We start from the raw sequence: 18,734 nt of genomic DNA, 5'->3' as shown, positions 1-18,734 counted from the left end.
TTTGATGTTTTTGGGGAGAAAATGAATAAACAGTGGAATTAAAATCCAATCCCCCAAACAAACACACAACATTTATTTTTTTTGCAACAGTTACAACGCTATACTACATCACCCAGGGCAGAGATGGAGAAGAAAGAAATTGAAGATGGAAGAGGACGCAGCTATGAAAATTAGAACCAAACCGTGATTATTTTTAAAAGGTTTTTACGAAATTTTTTATGCAGATTTTGAAAATTATAATTATAAAAATTCTACGGTTATACTTTAGAAATAAATAAGCTTCTGCTTGCACAGTTTTACTTTCTGGTTGCACAGTTTTATTTTGGCAGATACTTAAAAATGAATCCATCCATAAGGCCATGCCAGAAAATCTCCATTTACAATTCTTCCAGAAGATGCTGCTAACTGAAGAAAAAAAAAAAAAAGAGTAAAAGAAAAATAAAAATCGAATGGACATTTCACTGTCTTGCGGGAGTAGACCTCATCTTCGGGTGAAAGGTGGCAGCACAACTGACTGAGAAATGTGAAATAAGAGGAGAAGGAGAAAGAGAGAAGAGGAAGTAAGAAGAAGAAAAGAGTGGGAGAGAGAGGTGACGCGGGCGAATAGGGTTTAAGATAGGGTTTGTTTACTTATTTTTGCAGTAATATGTTATTTAATTGTATTTATTTTTTTTATTGTAAAAAGTTAATATATTTACTTCAAAAAATTTTATGTGATATTTACTTTAACAACAAAATTATTTATTTATTTATTTTATATAATTTGAGTTCATTTTAAATTATATTTTCTCCGTCTATTTAATAAGTTTACATTTAGTTTTTGCGTTATTGTACTTAACATTAAAAATATGTTTATATTTGTATAACTTTTTGTATAAATATCATTCTATTAGTGTTACGTATGAAATTTAGAATTAGGTTAAAAAGCCCAAGGTAAAAGAAGAATGGGTCTGACATTAGAGTTGGTTGAACTGGCTCAAGGAAAATAGGTTTATTTCTAAGGAAAGTCCTCAGGACGGAAAGACCTCAGGTCGGAAGGTCTTCAGGTCGGGAGGTCCTCAAGACGGAAAGTCCTCAGGACGGAAAGACCTCAGGTCGGAAGGTCTTCAGGTCGGGAGGTCCTCAAGACGGAAAGTCCTCAGGACGGAAAGACCTCAGGTCGGAAGGTCTTCAGGTCGGAAAGTCCTCAGGACGGAAAGACCTCAGGTCGGAAGATCTTCAGGTCGGTAGGTCCTCAAGACGGAAAGTCCTCAGGACGGAAGGACCTTAGGTCGGTAGGTCCTCAAGACGGAAAGACCTCAGGTCGGAAGGTCTTCAGGTCGGGAGGTCCTCAAGACGGAAAGTCATCAGGACGGGAAGTCCGCAGGTCGGGAGGCCCTCAGGACGGGAAGTCCGCAGGTCGGGAGGCCCTCAAGACGGAAAGTCATCAGGACGGGAAGTCCGCAGGTCGGGAGGCCCTCAGGACGGGAAGTCCGCAGGTCGGGAGGCCCTCAGGTCGGGAAGTTCTCAGGTCGGAACTCTGCGGCAGGGCCAACAAATCGGATGGTTTGTTAGTCGGGATGTCTGTAGCTAATCCAAACAAGTCAGATGGTTTGCAAGTCGGGAGGATTGGCAGTCGGACCAATACGGTTGTAGATTGGCAGTCGGGCCTAAAGGGCGGAAGGTATGTGGTCGGCTCAAAGAGTGAAATATAGGGATAATTTTGGTCTGCTGAGGACACGTGTCAGCAGGAGAAGGGTTGGAAGACGGTTGGGAAGGAGACGTTGTAACCGTTCGGGTGACGGTTTTCAGTACGGTTTCCCAGAGAATATTTAAGGGTTTGGATAATCATTTGGCAGGGCATCTTCAATCAACTTCAACAAAGCAAAGTCAGATTTGGGGATCACCACTTTAAATTTCAGTCTTTTATTTTCCAGTTTATTTTCTGTACCATACAGTGTTTAGAGATTCCTAATCTCAGGCACTAATTAATCAAGTTTAAGGATATTTTCTATATCTTTGAATTTTACTTTATTTTTGTTGAAAAATCACATCAACAAATTGGCGACCATAGTGGGAGCAAGACACAATTGCTCATTCCAATTCCGGCGATAATTTCATACGTCTTAGATCCGGCCGAATCATCGGAAGGGTCCATATGGCAGGTTCACAACCACAATCATCTTCGGCACCGGCGGGAGAATCCGTTCCACCACCTATTGTGCCAAATGCCGGGGAAAATCCACAACCACCAACTGATTGGAGGTCTTATGTTCAACATATGAACAACCAGCAAACTTTGGTTATGCAGAACATGTTGCGTGAGCAACAGAATCTGATGCAGAACATGTTAGATCAAGCACTGTCAAGGGTTAGTCTTCAACCCACTCAAACTCCACCAGGAGTATCACCGTCCAGACTACAGACAAATTTCGCAGGGCCATCATTCGTGGATAGTGCGTTTCCAAGTGCTACAAATCCCAACCGAACGGATAGGGGAAAATCTCCTCTGACGTTTCCCAACACTGTTCCGCTGGGACCAAGGGTTTCCAGTCCGCAGCCGAACAATACAAGGGAGGACAGGCCTGGAGGATATATACATGATCCTATTCATATTCCTGTGCAGGATCCGTTCCATGTTCCTGATCAGCAACGCTTTCATGTAGATCCTGATGAGATTGCACATATATTAAGGGATCAGTTTGGGCTAACTCCTCAGATGACTAACCGTCCTGCATATCAGAGACCTTTCCCAGAAAGGATCATTAATGAACACCCCCTCCCAAGGAATTATCGACCACCCGATTTTCATGCATTCTCAGGGGAGGACGGATCTTCCACCATAGAACATGTTGGTCGGTTCACAGCACAATTAGGAGAAGTTGGCAATAACCCTTTTTATAAGTTGCAGCTGTTTGGTTTATCTCTTACTAGAACAGCGTTTTCGTGGTTTGCAAGTCTGCCTCCTGGACAAATTCAGACATGGGAAGGACTGGAGATGGCATTTCATGCCAGATTCTTCAATCCTCTACCAATTGTTTCTTTAACTGATTTACTAGAATTGAGACAGTATCCAGAAGAATCTGCTTCACAGTTTATAGAAAGGGTGCGATTGATGAAGGGGCGATGTCCTACAGTAATCAGTGAGAAAGAGATGACCAATTTAGTGGTCCGGAATATGCATACTCGCTTAAGAAAGGCGCTCACTGCACTGGATGTTGAGGATTTGGCAAGTCTTGCATCTAAGGCTGGGCGTTTAGAGTCTTTGTTCAGAGAGGAAGATCAGAATAACAGGCGTAATAGAGGCCAACATATGGCGAGTATGGGAACAGAAACAGGTGACTTTGACTTTAATCAGTCAGAAGAGATGGCAGCTGAAATCCTCTCTGGAAAACCTTATGTATGCCCCAAATTGAAGCCAGTACCAGGGTCTGAAGGAAAGGATCAACCGACGTTTGATAGTTCAAAAGCTGACGAAATCTTTGATATCCTGTTGACTGATGGACAGATCCGTATTCCAAAGGGGCAAAGATTGGCCACTAAAGAAGAAATCAAAGGGAGACCATATTGTAAGTGGCATAATTCTTTCACACACAATACAAGTCAGTGTACTCATTTCAGGAAGGAAATTCAAAAGGCCATCAAGACAGGTCGGCTCAAATACATCACTCTAGGTGTAGACCAGCAACCGTTTCCGAAAGTAACAACGGCAATGGTTGACATCCAACCAAGTTCGGAAACAGGGAAAAGTTCGGCCAATAGTGGACAAACAGGGGGACGAACTCAGGCAAGCCCCGGAACAAAGAAAGGAAATCAGACAAACAGTAGCCGACCGGAAGAACGACTCAAAGTTTGTGAAAAGCCAGTCGCTGAAAAATGGGACCATCCAGACGGTTCTTTTAATGTGGAGGTGAAAGAAAAGGTTTTAGTGCGTGACCACCCGACCAGAAAAACAGGGTCAGTCGGGAACAATTGGGCTCGAAATAAAAAGCCTTTACCAGTTGATATAGACCCTCGTTTCCCAGGTATGAATCGTACACAGATTCGCAATGCCAAACGCAGGTATGCTGCGAAGTATGGGAAACGAGTTCCTTCAGCAAAACAACTAACCGACGAGCAAAACGCAGCCGACTGCTTGGCAGGAGATCAGTCCATTCGGGTCTTTACAGAACAAACAACCAACGAGCAGGGAGCAGCCATGCAATCTCCAAAAAGTCGGTCCAGTCGGGTCTGTTCAAGAAAGCAAACGAACGACGGATTAGACGCTTCAGATTATACCAAAGGAAGTTCGTCGGGACAGAGGAAAGGTAAAGGAATATCAGATGAAATAATTAGAGGTTTTAGATGCCAACATTGTGAACGGATCAACATCAATCCATCTCCTGAGGAATTCCGTATAGAATCTCTGACGGTTCAATCTCAGAATAAGACAAAGGAAGAAGTTGTAACTACAGAGGAAAATTCGAGATCTGTTAAATCTCGTCTGGGGCCACGAATCCCTTGTCGAATGACAGAGGTTAATCAGATGAGAGATGAACCGATGTGGGCGAGTCTGGTAGATGATACTATGGACGAACCTTTATGGGCATTCTTGGCAAATGATGAATTAGAGGAAACACAGTGGGCAAATACTTCAGATTCCGAGTCTCAGTCGGAGACACCTTCGATAGTGTTTCCTCCTATTCCAGAGGGTGCGATCTCCCATTTGAAACCTTTGTATGTTAATGCTCACATTTGCGGGAAACCAATCACGAAGGTTTTTGTGGATAATGGAGCAGTCTTTAATGTTATGCCATTGAAGACTCTCAAGAAGCTAGGGAAAGGAATTCATGATCTGTCTCCTGTGGAATTCGAAATGACAAGCTTTACGGGGCAGCCGACCAAGCCTGAAGGTATGATGGTTGCCACAATTGAAGTCGGACCAAAAAAGATCTCCACTGTTTTCTTTATTGTGGACGCAGATACTACATACTCTCTCTTACTGGGAAGAGACTGGATTCATGCTTCTCAATGTGTGCCATCAACACTGCACCAACAGTTAATGTTCTGGGAAGGAAATCAGGTCTTCAAAATGGAAGCAAATGACAACCCATTCGATGTATCAGAACAAGTTGAAGAGTCAGTGTTTTATTCCAGTCATTTGGCTCCGATGTCTCAGTTGTATATGGCCAGGGAATACCCAAACAAGGGTTATAAAGTCACTGGCCAGAACTCGATGTTCTATTAAAAGAACAACTTTATTGTATGGCTCATGATAAAGCCACACCTATTCTCGTATAATTTGTTTGTTATGGGTGATACAAGTTTAGAAGTATGTAGTTCTCTTATTAATAAGTTCTATTTAAAGCAGTTATTACATAAAGCAGAAAATAGCAAGGAGATTCTTGATGTTCACCTCCAAGAAGATGAACAATTTCGTTGGCCTGATTTATTAGAAAAAACAGAACCAACAGCTTCATCACAAGACCCATTATTGGAGTTTAATTTAGGAACCGAATTGGTTCCAAAAGTGATTAGGCTAAGTGGTTATTTGTCTAAAGAGCAACAGACAATGATGCTCGAAGTTATTAGAAACAACATTGATTGTTTAGCATGGGATTATTCAGAAATGCCTGGTTTGACAAGAAGTCTAATAGAGCATCGATTGCCTATCAAGGAAGGTTGCAAACCTTACAAATAACCTCCAAGGCGAATGAGCCCGGATCTGATGCCTCAAATCAAGGAAGAAATCCAAAAACTTCTCAAAGTGGGTTTCATTCAGCCTTGCCGTTATGCGGAGTGGCTGGCTAACATTGTGCCAGTGGTCAAGAAAAATGGTAAGATAAGGATATGCATCGATTTCAGGGATTTGAATCTAGCTACCCCTAAGGACGAATATGTGATGCCTATGGCCGACATGTTGATAGATGCAGCAGCAGGGCATAAAGTCCTTAGTCTGATGGATGGTTATGCAGGTTATAACCAAATATTTCTGGCAGAAGAAGACATTCCTAAGACAGCATTCAGGTGCCCAGGGGCTTTAGGTATTTATGAATGGACAGTCATGCCATTCGGGTTAAAGAATGCAGGGGCAACTTACCAAAGAGCCATGAATTCAATTTTTCATGATTTAATTGGCAAATCTATGGAAGTTTATATTGATGATGTTATTGTTAAATCTTCCAGTTTTGACGAACATTTGAGAAATCTGGAAGAGGCATTCGAAAGAATGAAGAAATACAAGTTGAAGATGAATCCAACCAAATGTGCTTTTGGAATATCAGCCGGGAGCTTTTTAGGATTTTTAGTTCATGAGAGAGGAATTGAAATCGATGCCAATAAGGCTAAAGCCATTCTTGACAGTCGGCCACCCAAGACGGTTAAAGAAATCCAAAGTCTTTTGGGTAAGGTGAACTATTTGAGGCGTTTCATTTCTAATGCTGCTGGCAAGGTCAGACCCATTACTAAATTGTTGAAAGCTGGAAAAAATGCTTTCGAATGGGGTCCCGATCAACAGACGGCTTTAGATGCTATCAAGCAGGCATTGGTTCACCCTCCAGTCTTGATGCCTCCTAAACAAGGTCGGCCGCTCAAACTTTATTTGGCAAATACATATGAAGTGGTTAGCTGTTTATTGGCACAGGATGGTGATGACGGGAAGGAAAGGGCAATCTACTATCTCAGTAAAACCCTTACAGGACCAGAATTGAATTACACTATGCCAGAAAAAATGTGTTATTCATTGGTCTTCGCTTGCACTAAACTCGAGCATTATTTGCTGCCCAGAAGAATTGAGGTCATATCAAAGGTGGATCTCATCAAATTGATTTTGCAGAGACCTACTATGAAGGGCAGACTCATGAAGTGGGCCATCAAATTGGCTCCTTTTGATCTTCAACATTCCCCTTTGAGGGCAATCAAGGGACAAGCAGTAGCCGACTTCTTAGCAGAATTTTCACAAGTCGGATATTCTCTTTGTGATAGCGTCCGACCACTTAGTTGTTCATCATATTTGAATAATCTACAGGTCGGATGTGTACCTTATATAAGTACCAGAACATGGTTGATGTTCTTTGATGGTTCTACCTCTGGAAACAAATCAGGGGCAGGGGTCTTTTTGCAAGGACCTGACGGTCAAAAGATCAACTTACAACTACGATTGGAAGCCATGACCCATAATTCGGCAGAATATGAAGCTTTAATTTTAGGTTTGGAGGCTTTAATAGCCAGGAAGGTCCAGTCTGTAATCATAAGAGGGGATTCTCAACTAGTAATCAACCAGGTAAACAATCAATATGTTTGCAATTACCCTCATCTTCGCAGATACAGGGACATTGTGGGTCGGTTACTGACAAAAATCTCAGAAGTAATAATTGAGTTCATTCCGAGGAAAGAAAACCAACGTGCTGATGAGTTGGCTCAAAGGGCCTGTAAAGGAATTCTGGAGGATATGTGGTCGGAGGTCAAGTCGGGCATAAAAGGAAAGACAGACCCAATATGTGATCGAATGGTCGGGCAGGAGACTGTCGGACAGGAGCCCGACTGCGTAGTTACTGTCGGACAGGAGCCCGACTGCGTAGTTACTGTCGGGCAGGAGCCCGACGGCGTAGGTACAGTCGGACACAAAGATACCAGTGAAACAGTGACCGATTGGAGAACGGAGCTTATCATGTATTTACAAAATCCAGGTGCGAGTGTTTCAATTGCGACACGATTGAAGGCTTTACGTTTTCAATTGATAAATGGACTTTTGTATAAAAGATCATTTGAAGGTTTACTTTTGAAATGTTTGGGGTCTAAAGAAGCTCTAGAAGTAATGACAGAAGTACATGGTGGGATATGTGGAGCTCATCGGGCAGGTCTGAATATGAGATGGGCCATTCATCGTTTGGGTTTTTTCTGGCCAAAGATTTTTGAAGATTGCATACAATTTGCCAAAGGCTGCCAGGAATGTCAGAGACATGGAAATTTAAACCATTTGCCAGTAACCGAATTGCAATTCTTGGCAAAACCATGGCCTTTTAAATCATGGGCTATGGATATTATTGGTAAGATACATCCTGCTTCATCGAAACATCATTGTTTCATATTGGTCGCGACTGACTACTTTACCAAATGGGTAGAAGCAGTTGCTTTGAAAAATGTGGATCAGAAAGAAGTGATAGACTTCGTTTTGAACCAAATTATTTACAGATATGGTATTCCTCAGTCTATAACAACCGACCAGGGCCTGGTTTTCACTGGGGAAAAGTTTTCTAGTTTCTTGGCAGAATTTGGTGTCCGACTACACCATTTGTCACCTTATTATCCCCAAGCCAATGGACAAGCGGAAGCAGCAAATAAGATCATTATTGGGATTATAAAGAAGATGGTTGAAGGGAACCCAAGAAAGTGGCATTTGTTATTGTCTCGGGCTTTATGGGCACATAGGAATACCAGAAATACGGCCACAGGTTTCTCACCGTACCAACTCACTTTTGGCCAAGATGCTGTTTTACCAGCCGAAATCCGAGTATCGTCTGGCCGAACAGAATTTACTGATGGTGATCTTACAAAAGAATACCAACAACTTATGTTGCAACAGTTGGAGGATTTGGATGTTAACCGACTTCATGCAATAGGTCGAAGTGTGAAACAGAGTGAAATCAGAGCAAGGAATTACGGAAAGAAAGTTCTTCACAGGACATTCCAAAAAGGAGACCTAGTCTGGAAGACCATTCTTCCTACATATAAGAAAACTGACCAATTGGGAAAGTGGTCACCGAATTGGGAGGGACCATACATTATACAAAAAGATATTGGGAATGGCGCTTTCATTATTGTAAATCATGAAGGTAAGAGAGTACATGATTGTATTAATGCTAAATATCTGAAGAGGTATTATCCTGCCTTTTCAGATAACAAAACTGCCTGAAGCAAAATATTATTCAGAACCCATTTGTGGGGTTCGAACCTATTTAAAGGTTCATTTTGTTAGTCATCATGTATTTGTGAGAAATTTTCTGCCTCTGAATCAGAATTTTCATCCCAGTGAGTGGATATTAGTTCTGGTTCTTCTTCAATAAGATCTTCCAAATCTGGTCGGTACCTCTCCCATTGGCTTTGCATTTCGTCTAAATCTTGATTGGTACGTGCTTGCATGTCTGTTATGGCTTGATATTCACGGTCAACAATGGTACGCAATCTTGAAAAGACTTTTCGTTGATTGGAAAATATATTATCCCAACCAAGATCTGGAAGTATGGTTGCTGCGTGATTTTCAATCATTTCCATGTGATGATGGAGGTCAGGAATGCGGCCAAGGATGTCACGAAGAGGTTCATACCCCTCAATGATTTTTTCCATTAGGTGGATGACGCGATGAATGGTTCTTCTACCTCGTTGGGAGAATCGGAATTTGAAGTCTAGTTGCTTGAGTATATGTAACAAGTCTTCTGCATGGCCTCCAATAGGGTGATTACCTACAAAGAAGGGTTGAAGAACACCTTCCCAGTTGCTTGATGGAACATGAGGTCGGTCATTCGCCATGCTTTTTAACACTTCAAGTGTTTTGGTTTTCAAAATATGCCTTGGAATGTGAGAAACAGTGTTCTTTTAAGAAAGGAGTTTGTTTCGGTTCCTACAAAGTTGGAAATTGAAAGGTGATCCTTGTTTTGAGAGAAGAAGGACAAATATATTACTAAGTCAAATGTTGTTACAGAGGGGGAAGTATTACAAAAGTGCCCCTAGGGCAGTTTTTATATGTGTCCATTTGACTTCATCCCTGGATAGCCTTCTGGTATTAGCAGCCGTCTGATATCTTCTGATGAATTGGGATCGAGCTTGGGTTTTCAGCTCTTGATCCAATTCGGCCTCGTTCTTTGTATACTTCTCAAGCAGACGCTGCTCATTGGTAATTTGATTATCCAGGATAGACTGTTCTTTCCTTAGCTCCCGCAATTCTGCCTCATTTTTCTGAATGGATTCATCAACTTGAGCCTTCGTGCTAAGGAGACCGCCCAGCCTTCCAGTAGTCTGCTGAAGGGATTCTCGGGTCTTAACCAAAGAATTCTCCAGTGTTGTTTGATCGACGACAGGCTGGGGGGTTTCGGCTGACAGGAATCCAATAACTAACACTTCAGTCTTGAGCTCCGTAAGTCTTTCCATCAGCCGATGCAGAATGGGGACGGCTGGTGATTCCGTCGGAGTGTAAAAAAGAAGGCCACCAACCGTCTGAATGAGTTTGTCCAACAAGTCGGATCTTAATTCTGAAAGGGGATGGTTAATGGCCTCAGTGAATATAGTTTGGGCCTCCGCTGGAACCGGAACAGTCGATAGGATAGCTAAGTCCGAAGGCCCCTGCAAGTCGTACAGTTTCAATAAGTATTCCAAGGGAGGTGCAAAATTATTCAGATAAGATATGGGTCACCTCTGGGCGAACTGCTGTCAGTGAGGGGGGCAACAATGAGGTCGGTCGAGTAGGGCGGACAGCTGGTATAACAGCAGCCGACTCGTCGGCTGCTGCGAATGGTCGCTGAGGTGCCGACCTGGGTCCCTATGGAAAGTAGTATATAAAACAGTTAGTGTTTTCCGAAAGAAACATTGTGGCATGAATTGGTTTAATCTTACCAAATTCACAGAAGTCTCCGAATCGGACGAAGACACTTCTTCTATTTCTGGAGGTTGGGCTGCCACAGGTGGTTCTTCTGCCTGCCACTCGATTGCTGGAGGTAGCGCCGCTGCTGGCTGGGCGGCTGCAGGTTGGGCAGCTGCGTCTAGAGCCACTGCAGCCGGTATTTCAGGAGCAATTGGGATAGCTGCAGCTGTGGCACTTTCGGTTTCCAGCGCGGCTGCATCCGATTGGACTATTTCGGGATCAGCAGCAGCAGGGATGTCGTCTTGAGGGTCAGCTTCGGTAAGGGCAGCTGGTTCTTCCTTCGAAATGGATGAGTCTGATGCCATGTATGGCGGTCGACCCATCTGGGAAGTAGTCCCCTCGCTGTCTGAAGAGACCCCTGCTGCTGATGCGATTGGTGAAGGTGTCTGTAAAAATTATGGAAATGTTGTTGTTGAATACACCAAGGTTTATCATTGGAATCCTAAGTATTGCTGATAAGAGGACTTACTGGTTCTATAGGCAGTACTGGTAAAGATTGCCTCCTGGTCGGGTGCCTGGCCCGACCGCTCCTCGGTGCAGGAGGAAGAGTTTGCCTCCTTGTCGGGTCCTCCGCCCGACTGCTCATTGGCAAATTGCGAAGTGGAGTAGGGGTTTGGAGAGGAAATGCCTCAGTCTGGACCAAAGGTTGGTCGGCTGGGGCTGGCGTCGTTTGTGTGGTCGGTGTTACCAAGGTCGGTTCTGGTGAATGAAATAAGTGAAATCAAAGTTAAGATATAGTGAGTTGGTTCACGGTTTTCAGAAAAATTACCTATTCGGGGTCGGGTCCTTGCTGACGTCCTAGTAGTTCCAAGGTCCGCCGGAGCTTGCTGGTCGGCCCCAGAGGTCGGGGGTGTTTGCAGCTGGGAAGCTTTCCTTTTCCGCATTGGAATGCTAGATCCGATTCCCGGGGCGGCTGTTTGTTGCTGAGTGCTAGTATGTCTAGCCGCCCCTAGAACCAATCCTTGAGTGGGAAGGAGTACGTTCAGCAACCGATCCTCATCAGGAGAAATCAGGGGCCATACAACCGACCAACATTCATTGAATGTATCTACAGTCTCAGGGTTGGAGCGGAAAGGAATATAAGAATTGGAAACTATATACGTGGTGAGCTGGGAGATATAAGAAGGGATTGAATTAGGTAGGACTCGTCGGTCAGGACTTTGAAAAATTATATGAGGACAAGCGACGGGTCCAGGGATACCTTGGCAACAGCCGAACTGGCGCGCCATGAATTGAGGTTCATAATTAAAGGTGCAAAAAGTTTTTTGCCCTTTTTTATCAAGTTTTTTGCTGCTAAAAAGAGACCTGGGTTTGAGGGCAACGTCCCAGGCAAAAGGATAGGTGGGATGAGGACAAGGCTCAGGAGTCGGAAGAGGATTTGGTGCCGGAAAGGGCCAAAAATGGTCGGGAGCATAACCCGCATATTTTTTATACATAGAAAATCGAGAGTTACTGCGGGTATCCGTTACAATGGTGGTTATTATTAGATCGGAGGATTGGAGCTTACTGCGTCCTGAGCAGAGTCGGTTGAGGGCTAATCCCAAATGTTTTTCGGATATTGGCATAGTGGGCGGAGATCCTAAGTTGAACGCGTTGGGGAAATAAAGACGGGACCAAAGTTCTAAAAACCAAAAAGGACCCGATGCGGCAGTGTCTAATTTTCTATTATCATTATCTGTTAAACGAAGGCTAACCCTGGTGAGTCCTTCAAACAGATTGGCTAAAAACAGGGTGCCAAGGGAAAAGAACCGACCTGACGCGATATGAATGGCCAGGTCGAGATGAGAAGAAAGAACGCATTTAGAAGGGGAAACAATGACGTACCTACAAAGCCAAAAAAGAATAAAGGCAGTATGCTCCCGGTCGGTCACGGGGGTCCCTGGAGCCCCTTGCTGGTCGGTTGCGAACTTTGTCCAGCCCCATTCCTTCACGCCTTGTAAAGACCACCCTGGATGGTCTTTTGGTGGCTCCTGCCCATCTAGGGTTCCTATCACAGGGTCTTCACCCACGACTGGGAGATGCGCGATCATCGCCACATCCATGAGAGTCGGACCAAAGGGGCCCGACGGTAAAAGAAAAGTCCCATTTTCCGCATTCCAGAAGGCAGACATGGCTAGGAGCACCTTCTCGTGCAGATTGATCGGCATGGTGGACAATAGTATTGCTTGGTCGATTTTTTGAGATCGCCATTGGGCCTGGAAGTGTTCTGCTACCCGTCGATACCAAGAGCGATAAGGATCTTTTGGGTCTGTGAGATGGGTTTTGATGCTGTCGCGAATGCGAACTGCTTGGTAGTTAGGGTTGTTGATGGCTAAGGAATTTCGGGATTCCAAAACTTCCCTCATCCGATTTGAGTCTTCAGGTGTAGTGCAGTATGGGCGAATCGTCGGAGTTAATACTTTCGAGGCTGAAAAGGGGCCCTCTGGGAGGTTTCCGTCGAAGGGAAGGGCAGGAATGTATCGATTCGCCATGGTTAGAGTGATTAAGATTGTGATTCACAAAGGCTCGTATTGCGGAGAAGGAAGTTAATCAGGAGTGTCGCCGTGACTGGTGCGGTTGCTAAGGGAATTTTTCAGAGGACGGTGATTTATGAACTTCCAAACATCGATTGATAAATGGCGTTTGAAAGTCCCTTGGCGGCGGGCAAGTTGTTACGTATGAAATTTAGAATTAGGTTAAAAAGCCCAAGGTAAAAGAAGAATGGGCCTGACATTAGAGTTGGTTGAACTGGCTCAAGGAAAATAGGTTTATTTCTAAGGAAAGTCCTCAGGACGGAAAGACCTCAGGTCGGAAGGTCTTCAGGTCGGGAGGTCCTCAAGACGGAAAGTCCTCAGGACGGAAAGACCTCAGGTCGGAAGGTCTTCAGGTCGGGAGGTCCTCAAGACGGAAAGTCCTCAGGACGGAAAGACCTCAGGTCGGAAGGTCTTCAGGTCGGAAAGTCCTCAGGACGGAAAGACCTCAGGTCGGAAGGTCTTCAGGTCGGTAGGTCCTCAAGACGGAAAGTCCTCAGGACGGAAGGACCTTAGGTCGGTAGGTCCTCAAGACGGAAAGACCTCAGGTCGGAAGGTCTTCAGGTCGGGAGGTCCTCAAGACGGAAAGTCATCAGGACGGGAAGTTCGCAGGTCGGGAGGCCCTCAGGACGGGAAGTCCGCAGGTCGGAAGGCCCTCAAGACGGAAAGTCATCAGGACGGGAAGTCCGCAGGTCGAGAGGCCCTCAGGACGGGAAGTCCGCAGGTCGGGAGGCCCTCAGGTCGGGAAGTTCTCAGGTCGGAACTCTGCGGCAGGGCCAACAAATCGGATGGTTTGTTAGTCGGGATGTCTGTAGCTAATCCAAACAAGTCAGATGGTTTGCAAGTCGGGAGGATTGGCAGTCGGACCAATACGGTTGTAGATTGGCAGTCGGGCCTAAAGGGCGGAAGGTATGTGGTCGGCTCAAAGAGTGAAATATAGGGATAATTTTGGTCTGCTGAGGACACGTGTCAGCAGGAGAAGGGTTGGAAGACGGTTGGGAAGGAGACGTTGTAACCGTTCGGGTGACGGTTTTCAGTACGGTTTCCCAGAGAATATTTAAGGGTTTGGATAATCATTTGGCAGGGCATCTTCAATCAACTTCAACAAAGCAAAGTCAGATTTGGGGATCACCACTTTAAATTTCAGTCTTTTATTTTCCAGTTTATTTTCTGTACCATACAGTGTTTAGAGATTCCTAATCTCAGGCACTAATTAATCAAGTTTAAGGATATTTTCTATATCTTTGAATTTTACTTTATTTTTGTTGAAAAATCACATCAACAATTAGTATTATAAGACACTAATAGAAGTATTCGTCTTTTTTTCTTTTGATTTATACTAAAAATAAATGTAAGCTTTTAAAGTGGACGAAAGTATAATATAATATTTGAATTATAAGGTATTTTGAATAATTTTTTTTTTTTATTTTTTTGATTTGGTGAAATATTTGATTGATTATTATATATATACACATATGTATGCCTATATATCTTTGTATTTATTCATTATATATTGTTTATAATATATATTTGAATAAATAACAATTTTGACTTATTTTTCTTGCATGTTTATTTATTTAGTAATAAATATTTAAATTTTTAATATTTTACAAATTGTATTATTTACTATTTATTTTATAATTAATAAATGAATTTTTGATTGATTATTTATACCATTAATTTCTAACAAAATTTTCAAACTAAATCTTAAAATTAAAAGAATAAATTAAATAGATGATTATCCGTTACAGTATTTTATCTTTAAAATTTTATATAAATTTTAAAAAATTATCTTTCCATTTGGCATATTTTTTCGTTTGGTAAAATATATATTAAGAAACTAAATATATATAAATTTAGTTTTCATTAAAACAATGAAAAATTCAAATTTAGTTAAAGAAGATTTATGATAATTATTAACATATACAGTATATATATTTAGATGCATATTTAATAAGCATATAGGTACATAATGATGAATACAAAAGCTTTTTTTGAAATCGAATTTCTTTTGGGAATTAAAAATGTAAATATGAAAAGTTTTATTATATTATTTTGCAAAAAAAATTGCGAAGTATTTTTGTGTGTATATATATATATATATATATAAGGTATAGTATACCACTGTATACCCGAGGAAGGCTAATGTTTTGATAGGAGCTGTCGAAATGGGGCATATGTTTGTTTGTGGCATTGCTTTTATTACATTGTTTAATCTTTGAGTGGAGGGTTTTGTTTAGTACTCCCTCGGTCCGCATAATAAAGGTAGTGATATTTGTTGTAAATAAATATTGAATGGAAGATAATAATTAAATATTAATTTGTTGATTTTGTTAAAATTAGTATTGAAGTAAATTTAGCGGACAAAATAAAAAGAAAAACGAGAATAAATTTGAGAGACGGAGAAATTATTTTTATAATATTATACTTTATATATATATAGATTGTTATAATAGTTTACTATATATGATGTATAGTTGTCAAAGAAGTGCAGATTTGTAGAAGGTATATTGATACGTAACAAGAATTAAAATTGGTATGATAGATATATATATATATCAATATCATATAAAAATTTATATACCAAAGTATATATCCGGTATTATTATATATAGACCAAATAGAGTATTGCGTTGGAGATGACCTAATTCCTCTAATTGTACTGTTACTTTTTCATTATCAAAGTTTTGTCTGTATATCAATATTGTATATTATTTTTGTTATAGGTTATTTTTGTTTTGTCTTAAAAGTGTTCTAATTTATTTACAAATAAAATATATAAAGAAATTTATGTTAATCTGTAAGAACAATAAGTAATCTATGAAAATTTACAACCAAATACAACTTAAATACTTTTTTTATTTTTTTATATATACATAATTTATTCTTATTATTTTTAAATTGATTAAAAGTATATGTAATATATATAAACAATATAATACAATAAATACGATTAAGTTCAACCGTGCGTAGCTCGGGTATCCGCTAGTGTATATATATATAGTTGTTAAGTGTATAATATATTTATTTATTTTTATATGGGCTATATAACAGACCCAAATAAAATAATTCAAAAACCCTATATCAGTCAATTCATTTCAAACAACATTTAGGAGAGATTCATGCTGTGGCAATGCAGAAGCAATTATAGGGTAAGACATAAATTAATTTTCTCATCCTCTCGTTCGTGTATAGATGAAATTGAAGAAAACAAAACTAAATATTTTTTTCTTTGGTTGAATGGAAATGATAATATTAGTTTAATATATGATATTACTTTTGAAATGTCACTTCTTCATTTGAGTTTTCAAAAAAAAAAAAAAAAAAAAACAAAACGAAGAAAAAAATCAAAAACAAAAATTCTATAAAAAAATATTTAAAGTTCAGCTTTTGAGTTCTCCATCTTCAATTTGAATCTTGAATTTTTTTTTTAAAAAAAATTTAAATTACCCTTATTGCTATATTGTTTATTTGTAAGACCAAATTTTTTACAAGTAAATTTTATTATTTGTTATTTTTTATATTCACTTTTGAATGAAATATGATAAGAACATCTTTAGTGTATTTATAATTTTATTTCTTAAACTTGGCTAATGTAATTAGTTGATATGTTTTATTTCTTGGCTAAGTTACGTTGAATAATTTGTTTGAGTTGTATAATATTTCAGGGGTCCAAAAAGTCTCTAATTGTGATTGAAAAATTGCAATCCGATTTAAATTATAAATACTTAGGTGGTACTGTTCTGTGATTATTTTTATTTTAGTTTTTACTTTTATTTATTATTTGATAAAATCTTGTTAAAGAAACATTTGTCGGATAGTGAAAAATAAAAAGAGATAACAAGAAGAACAATTTATAGAATCGGAAAGATGAGTTATTGATAAATTTTTAAATAAGAATATAAATTTTTCTAGAAATTTAGACCATGTAGATACAAATAGTATTGAACATTTTGAACACAGTGAAAACTTAAATGAAGAAAATAATGTCAATAAGGATGATAACAATTTTAAATAAGAAAATAGCAATGTAAATGAAAATAATTACGCATCTAATACATCAAATTTAAGAATTGATGATAATATCATTTTTTCCATTAGACATCTATGATTCTAAATTGAGATAATCTTTGGAATAAAGAAAGAGATATTTTAATTGAAAAATTATTAGTAAAAGAATTAAATCTTACCTTTTTCATTAGATAATAATTATAGACATTTCTAATATGCTTATTATTTTAGAAAATTGAGTAATGAAGAAACTAGTAAAAAATGATTAGTAGTTTATTCTATACACATAGATAAAGTATATTGTTTTTATTGTAAATAATTTAAGACTAGTACTAATAAAAATTTATTGACAAGTGATAGATTTAAAGATTGAAAACATTTAGGAAAAAAAATATAAACAAAATGAGAATAATATTGAAGATATAACACACATGAACATTTGAAATAAATTTAAAATTAACTTAACTACCAACAAAACAATTGATAATGATATGCACCAAGAAATTACAAAAGAAAAATAATATTGGAATTTTTTATTTTTTTTTAACAAGAATAATTTATGTTGTAAAATATCTTTCTAAGCATAATTTATCTTCTCGACGATCCAACGAAATTTTTTATCAAGATTGTAATGGTATTCTTTTGAGAATTATTGAAATGATTGCGAAATTTGATTTAGTAATGCAAAATTATATTAGACGCATTCAAAATCATGAAATTCATTATCATTATATTGGACATAAATTCAAAATTGGTTTATTTACTCCCTCCGTCCCACATAATTTGTTCCTATTTTCTATTTTCATTCATCCCACATAACTTGTCATTTCTATTTTTGGAAATATAATTATGCACTTTAATCGCATTTTAAATTTTAAATTTTATAATTTTCTTAATTTTAATTAAACTATTTACTTATTTTAATCTTAATCTATAATTATTTTACTAAATAATAATTATTTTTACTAATACACTTCTTAATTACTTACTAATTATACTTTACCTAAATTCTCGTGTCTACAGTAATACACCCATATTACATGGGACGGAGGCAGTATTTTGTTATCTAAATAGTGTTAGAAATTTAATTAGAGAAATTATTAAAAATCAAAATAATTTTCTATAATTCTTTATTGTAATTCCGATGTTGGCTATACAAAACAAATGACTTTAATTGTTCAATTTGTAAACATGTCAGATAATAAAATATATACATAAGAATATTTTTTAGAAATTTTGAAAGTAAATTATACAATTGAATACCGACTTTTCAACGAATTGTTATGTGCACTCAAAACTCTTGATCTTAATATTGATAATAAAAAATGTCGAATGTTATAACAATGGTTCTAATATGAAAAGTAAACATCAAAAAATTTAATAAATATTACTAGATATTAATTCTAGAGCATTATATATATCTTGTGTTTGTCATAATTTCTCACACTTTACGAAATGCCACATTCTTGTGTAAAAACGATATTATTTGTTGGAGTTATATAACACATATAATACATTATTTTCAAGTTCTACAAAAAAATGAAAAAAATTGCTTGATAATATTCCAAATTTAACTTAAAATCATTATCAAATACTCATTGGAAGAGTCGATTAAAAGT

The 18,734-nt window shown here is 38.9% G+C and overlaps 1 long non-coding RNA gene across 1 annotated transcript; it reads left to right on the top strand.

Moving 5' to 3' along the window:
• Nucleotides 1-1,008: 1,008 nt before the first annotated feature.
• LOC127242968 (uncharacterized) lies at nt 1,009-1,830 on the top strand. Its single transcript, XR_007836908.1, has 3 exons — nt 1,009-1,174; nt 1,319-1,398; nt 1,447-1,830. It is a non-coding gene; the product is annotated as an uncharacterized LOC127242968 (long non-coding RNA).
• The last annotated feature ends 16,904 nt before the right edge of the window (nt 1,831-18,734 follow it).

Source organism: Andrographis paniculata, unplaced genomic scaffold, assembly GCF_009805555.1.
Source record: "Andrographis paniculata isolate CXL003 unplaced genomic scaffold, ASM980555v1 Contig89END, whole genome shotgun sequence".
Lineage (NCBI taxonomy): Eukaryota > Viridiplantae > Streptophyta > Magnoliopsida > Lamiales > Acanthaceae > Andrographis > Andrographis paniculata.
This window is presented reverse-complemented; position numbering and strand designations above follow the sequence as displayed.